General features: G+C 35.6%; 1 pseudogene; it reads left to right on the top strand.

Moving 5' to 3' along the window:
* Positions 1-903: 903 nt before the first annotated feature.
* LOC110580652 lies at positions 904-4,596 on the top strand (annotated as a pseudogene).
* The last annotated feature ends 956 nt before the right edge of the window (positions 4,597-5,552 follow it).

Raw genomic sequence — 5,552 nt, 5'->3', positions numbered from 1 at the left:
TTTGGCCCAGCACAGTCACTCAAACATTAAACAACCATAAAAACCAAAACCCCAAAACCAAAAACTACCTAAATTGTTATTCGACATTTTAGGAAACTTGCAAAGATAACTGATTAGAGACTTCTTAATTTATCAAAATACCCCGAGCATCGTAAGAAAAGGAGTTGCTTTAATTACAGTGGCTATTATTGGACATCTCAGAACCTATTTCGTAAGGACCTGCAGAGTCTGCAAAGTCCTGCTGAGCAGACCTCACTCTGCAATGGAGAAGGGTGGCAGGGTCCGAACCGACTCAGCAAGACCAAACTGACAAGCCGAATAGAAAGTTCATGCCCTTACTTTCTTCCCTTTCCATTGATACTGACCCATGATTGCCACCCCCCAATTCTGCTTTTGACTTTTCTTGAAGAATGGAGGAAGTACTTAAGAAGAATGAGGTAACTTGTTTTTTCACCAAGACTTCCAACACATGCACACTGCAGCATTTTGCGACATGTGTGTTTTCAGTCACCTCAGGATTTTCATCTGAAGGGCAGCTTATTTCATATGTGCTTATGGAAAGGCAATGAAAATTTATTATTATTATTATTATTATTATTATTATTATTACCAGTTGAGTTCAATACAAACTATTGACATAAGTATGTTCTACTTATACTATTTCTTTCCCTTCCTGGAATACCCCAATTTAGTAGTATAAAACCATAACTGAATGAAGGAAATGAATCTCCAAATTGGAATTTTGATCTCAAAAATCATTTAATTCAATAAATTGTTCAAAGGTAAGAACTGATTTGATTGATTACTAAGGTCTTTAGCCAATGGTATCCAAAGGATATCTGTGATAATCTCCTACAGAACAAAACAAATGTTGACAAATATCAACAATTTAATTATCTAATGATGACCATGCTGCTACATAAGGGAAGTGTAGGCGTGGTCACTCTTTCTAGTAGTTATCACAGTTGTGATATTATCTCTTCCGGTATAGGGATAGAGTCAGCAGTAATGAATCAGGCCCTCATTTCTCTGCTCAGTGCTGATACTAGTTTTAGGTAAAAGAAACTAGCAATTACTAGTGTAGAGTGGGTGATTAAAATCCATATATGCTAAACTCATATATGCAAACAAGTAACATTCTTTTTTTACCTACCATTATTTGTATATTTTTCTCAAGCTTAGATTCTTTTTAATGGTGGTAGGAGGAGCTAAGATGGATGGGATTTGATTTGATTTTTTACTCTATTTTTTAAAGATTTTATTTATTTCTTTTAGAGAGAGAGAGAGCAAGCAGGCAGGGAGGGGCAGAGGGAGAGAAAGAATCTCAAACAGACTCCCTGCTGAGTAAGGAGCCCAACTCGGGGCTTGATCCCAGGACCCTGAGATTATGAACTGAGCCGAAAACCAAGAGTTGGACGCTCAACTGACTGAGCCACCCAAGCACGCCTGGATGGGGTTTTAAATATGTCATTTAAAGATTACTTATCTTTTCCATTTTAAAATTGTCCCTTTGGTTTTATCTCTACCAAGATGGTACCTGGACATACCATGGGGCATCAAAGAAAAAAAAAAAAACAAAAAAACCTCAAATTGGGTAGCAGCCTTCTCTAGGAAGTCCCTTGTCCCACTTGGTTGTTGCTCATCTTGCTGTTATCTATTCTTGATATTGTGGCTGATGAAAGTCATGTTTATGTCTCATTTTTTTTCTCTGCACAGTCAGTACCCAGAGGTCCCTTCGCTTCTACAGACAGGCTCCACTATTCTGATGTGGCCCTACCTCAGACTTTCCTACCACTGCTGCTCTGCTTAATCTCAGCCATATGTTCCTTTGATCCCTTCCTTAAAAATTACCCTCCCTAATTAACCAATGATCTTTCTGTTCTCCACTGAGGACACACAGTGGCTTTGAGACATTTCACTAATTATGCCCAGAATGTATACAGGTAAAGGTGAGAGTATGGTAGGGTGTAGTCTGTGGCCATTTGGCCATCACCACTCAGCTGTGTGTGTCCCTCTTGGTGTGGGACATTCAGACAAATGGCCTCCTTCTTAGAGCCAACAAATTGTGGGGCTCTTTTCAGCATCCCTCACATACACATATACCCTCTGGAGTTCCTCTGTCACTACACAATCTTCATCTTGAGGTTTATCATCAGGTGAACTAGATTGGGGGTGGAATAGAGAACTAGAGACACAGCATCTGATCTTTTGCTCTTTTTCTCCCTTTCTTACCCTATCCAATCCATATACTCAGATGTGTTCTCTCCATAATATCCCAAGATTCTTTCTATATAGTAAAATAAAAATCCATGTCTCCAATTTTTTTAATGTAAGAAATATTGGAATTTATAAATTCTTTTGATTTTCATTTAAGCCTAGATTGTAAAACTACTGTTTTATTGGGACATGAAAGCTGTCATTTACCATACACTTGACATCTTTGTTCCAGATTATGTGACTCTCCCCTGGATCATGGAAATGCTTTAATGGCTGGGTAGTCAAAAAGGCTATAATTTAAAAGAAATACAAAATACATGATCTTATCTTTTAAAAATATCACACCCATTTTCTAGCTCAAAAATAATGTAAAATGAAATATAAAGATTCTGGCATATTTCACAAACCAAAGGAGAACCTTCATCTTAGCCTAGAATTGCCTGGTGCCAGGGCTCAACACATTGTGAGAAACCTCATTTATATTTTTCTACCTTACCCTCCATGTCTTTTTATGGCTTTTATTTTTTCATCTCTTTTACCAGTTTTTTATTTTCTGGACCAGCTTTCTCTATATCCTTGTCTAAAAAATGGAAAATATTGGATCCCTATTAAGCTCTCCGGTTTTTATATTTCCTTTTCAAGAATCCAGCTTTAATGGGACTGGAACACCACTGCCGTTTTCCCTTTCCAATTTACTAAATAGAAAACTTTAATTGCTCTAGTTTGGATTATCAGCCCATCTTTCATTCATCTTTTGGTCAAGGGAACAAAATGGCATAGCATAAGTGTGAAATCATTCTTCATATGCATCAGGGTTGGGAGTGAGATTTCTTTTCCATTCCTTTATATATATAAGAGTATAAGGCAAACATGTATAAATATGCACTATAATATTCCTCCTAGTATTTCTATTGCTTTATTTCTATTTACTTATGAAATAAACCTGACACTTTCTTGTTCAGTTCTAAAGTATACATGGTGAATTATTTTCTGAGTAAAACTTTTTTTTTTTTTTTTTAATTTGAGGGCTTAAACCCTTTTATACTCACCTTCCTTCTGAGCTTTCCCCAGATAATGTCTCAGGATACTTTAACAAATCATTTAGGATTTTTTTTTTTTAAAGAAAATCTCCTGGGATTATTAATCTGTTCCAGGGTAAAGGTCATAGTTTTCAGGATTTACTTTTTATTCCTCTCTGTTTTCCAGGGCTTTGAAATTTTTCAAAATCAGTGACTTTTCTAGGACATTTTTCCCAGTGAATGCTGTTTTAACTAATAAATCTACCTTGCATCAGTCTGGTGTCATTTTGAGATCTTATAGATTAACCTGTATCTTGACTAATAATAATATTTATTATGAAAAAAAATTTTTTCTGCTTTAGCTGCTGACATGATCAAGGATATTGGGCTCCTAATATCAAGCCATCCTTGCATTCTAGTTATAAACTTTGTATAGGCTATATTTATTTGTAAAATACTGGTAGATTCTAATTCTTTATTAGAATCTAATTTCATTTTGGATTATGAGCTAACATTCAAAAATGACTTTGAGGGCTTTTGTTATTATTTTCATAAATATTATCTACCTTTGACAGATGCTGGTATCAATATTCTGCTGCTTTCAAAAAGATGTTGCAAGCATTATATTCTTAGTTCTTTGCAATAACTTAAATAGAATTAAGATTTAAAAAAAATATAAATAGGATTAGCAATACTGGTTGGCTTAAGTGTTAAAATAATTTGGACTTAATCCCTAGTGAGGCTGTTCATGGCAGTTCTGGGGTCTCCAGCATTTTTCCCAGTTGTGGTCCTAAATCCATCTGAAGTGGAGGCAGCAAATTTTGGAGTTCTTGCTGGTGTGAGTACAAACTGGTGGTGGTTGGAGCAGGTGATGTTGGAGAAAGTGCACTAACAATCCAGCTAATCCAGAACCACTTTGTAGATGAATACGATCCCACCACAGAAGATTCTCACTGAAAACAGGTGGTTATAGATGGTGAAACCTGTCTGTTGGACATACTGCATACAGACGGTCAAGAAGAGTACAGTGTCATGAGAGACCAATACATGAGACAGGTAAAGTCTTCCTCTGTGTATTTGCCATCAATAATATCAACAGATTAAGCAAGTAAAAGACTCAGATGATACACCTATGGTACTAGTAGGAAACAAGTGTGATTTGTCAACAAGGACAGCTGACACAAAACAAGCCCATGAACTGGCCAAGTTATGGGATTCCATTCACTGAAACCTCAGCCAAGACCAGAAGGTTGTCAAAGATGCCTTTTACAAACTGCCTTTTAAGTATCAAATGAAGAAATTCAATAGCAATAATGATGGGACTCAAGGTTGTATGGGGTTACCATGCATGGTGATGTAACAAATACTTTTAAAGTTATAGCATCAAAAAAGAGCCACTGTCTAGCTGCACCAACACCCCGGTCTTGAATTTCCTGGAGGAGAAGCATTCCTCTTGCAATCTTCAGTCTCACAAAGAAGCTCCTGCTACTTCTCCAACTCTCAGTAGATCAGTACAATATTCTCTATTTGAGAAGTTCTCTGAATAACTACCTCCTCACTTGGTTGTCTGACCAGAGCAATGAACCACTATTTTCCACCCTGGGTTCTCCCTCAACACACACAAAAAAACTTCTGCCATCCGAAGTTTTTCATCTGAAAAGTACAGAGAACATAACTGAAGACATGAAATTCTGTAGGAAACAATGTCTTAAGCTCTAAAGTAGCAACTGCTGGTGACTTCTTTTTTTTTTCTTTTTTAATGCTGAACTATGTTGGGTTTTGAAGAAATGTCATAAATTACTGTTTTGCTGAGAATATGGTTAAGTTGCCATTAGATTTATTTATAATGTTATTGGCTATGTTCTCTAAATTGGCATCAACTTTGCATTCATAAATAGAAATAATAATAATACTAATTTGGGCTTAAATCTTTACCTTCTTTACCTTCATTGGGAGGTTTCCTTTGTCCACTTTCCCTATTGCTTCTACAGTAATGTTTGTTTCTTGTTTAGGTTTTGATAGTTTCTTAATTTTTGCCAATCAATTTTTTGCTAGAAAATCACATACTTCATTTAGGCTGTCATATTCTTTTATACAGAATTGAATAAATATTCTCATTTAAAAATATCTTCTATGTTTTTCATTTTTTAATTTGGTAAAAATCATAATAAAGAAAGCTAGAATAATACTACTTATTCATTTAAGGGAAGAGATATTAAGGACATTATTAGCAAATGCAATTCAAGAGTTGATGAAAGCATAATCTGTCATAGGATGAACAATTTGGTCCAATGAAGTCACATGGATTTATTGTTA

This window comes from Neomonachus schauinslandi, chromosome 4 (genome assembly GCF_002201575.2).
Source record: "Neomonachus schauinslandi chromosome 4, ASM220157v2, whole genome shotgun sequence".
In the NCBI taxonomy this organism is placed as follows: Eukaryota; Metazoa; Chordata; class Mammalia; order Carnivora; family Phocidae; genus Neomonachus; species Neomonachus schauinslandi.
This window is presented reverse-complemented; position numbering and strand designations above follow the sequence as displayed.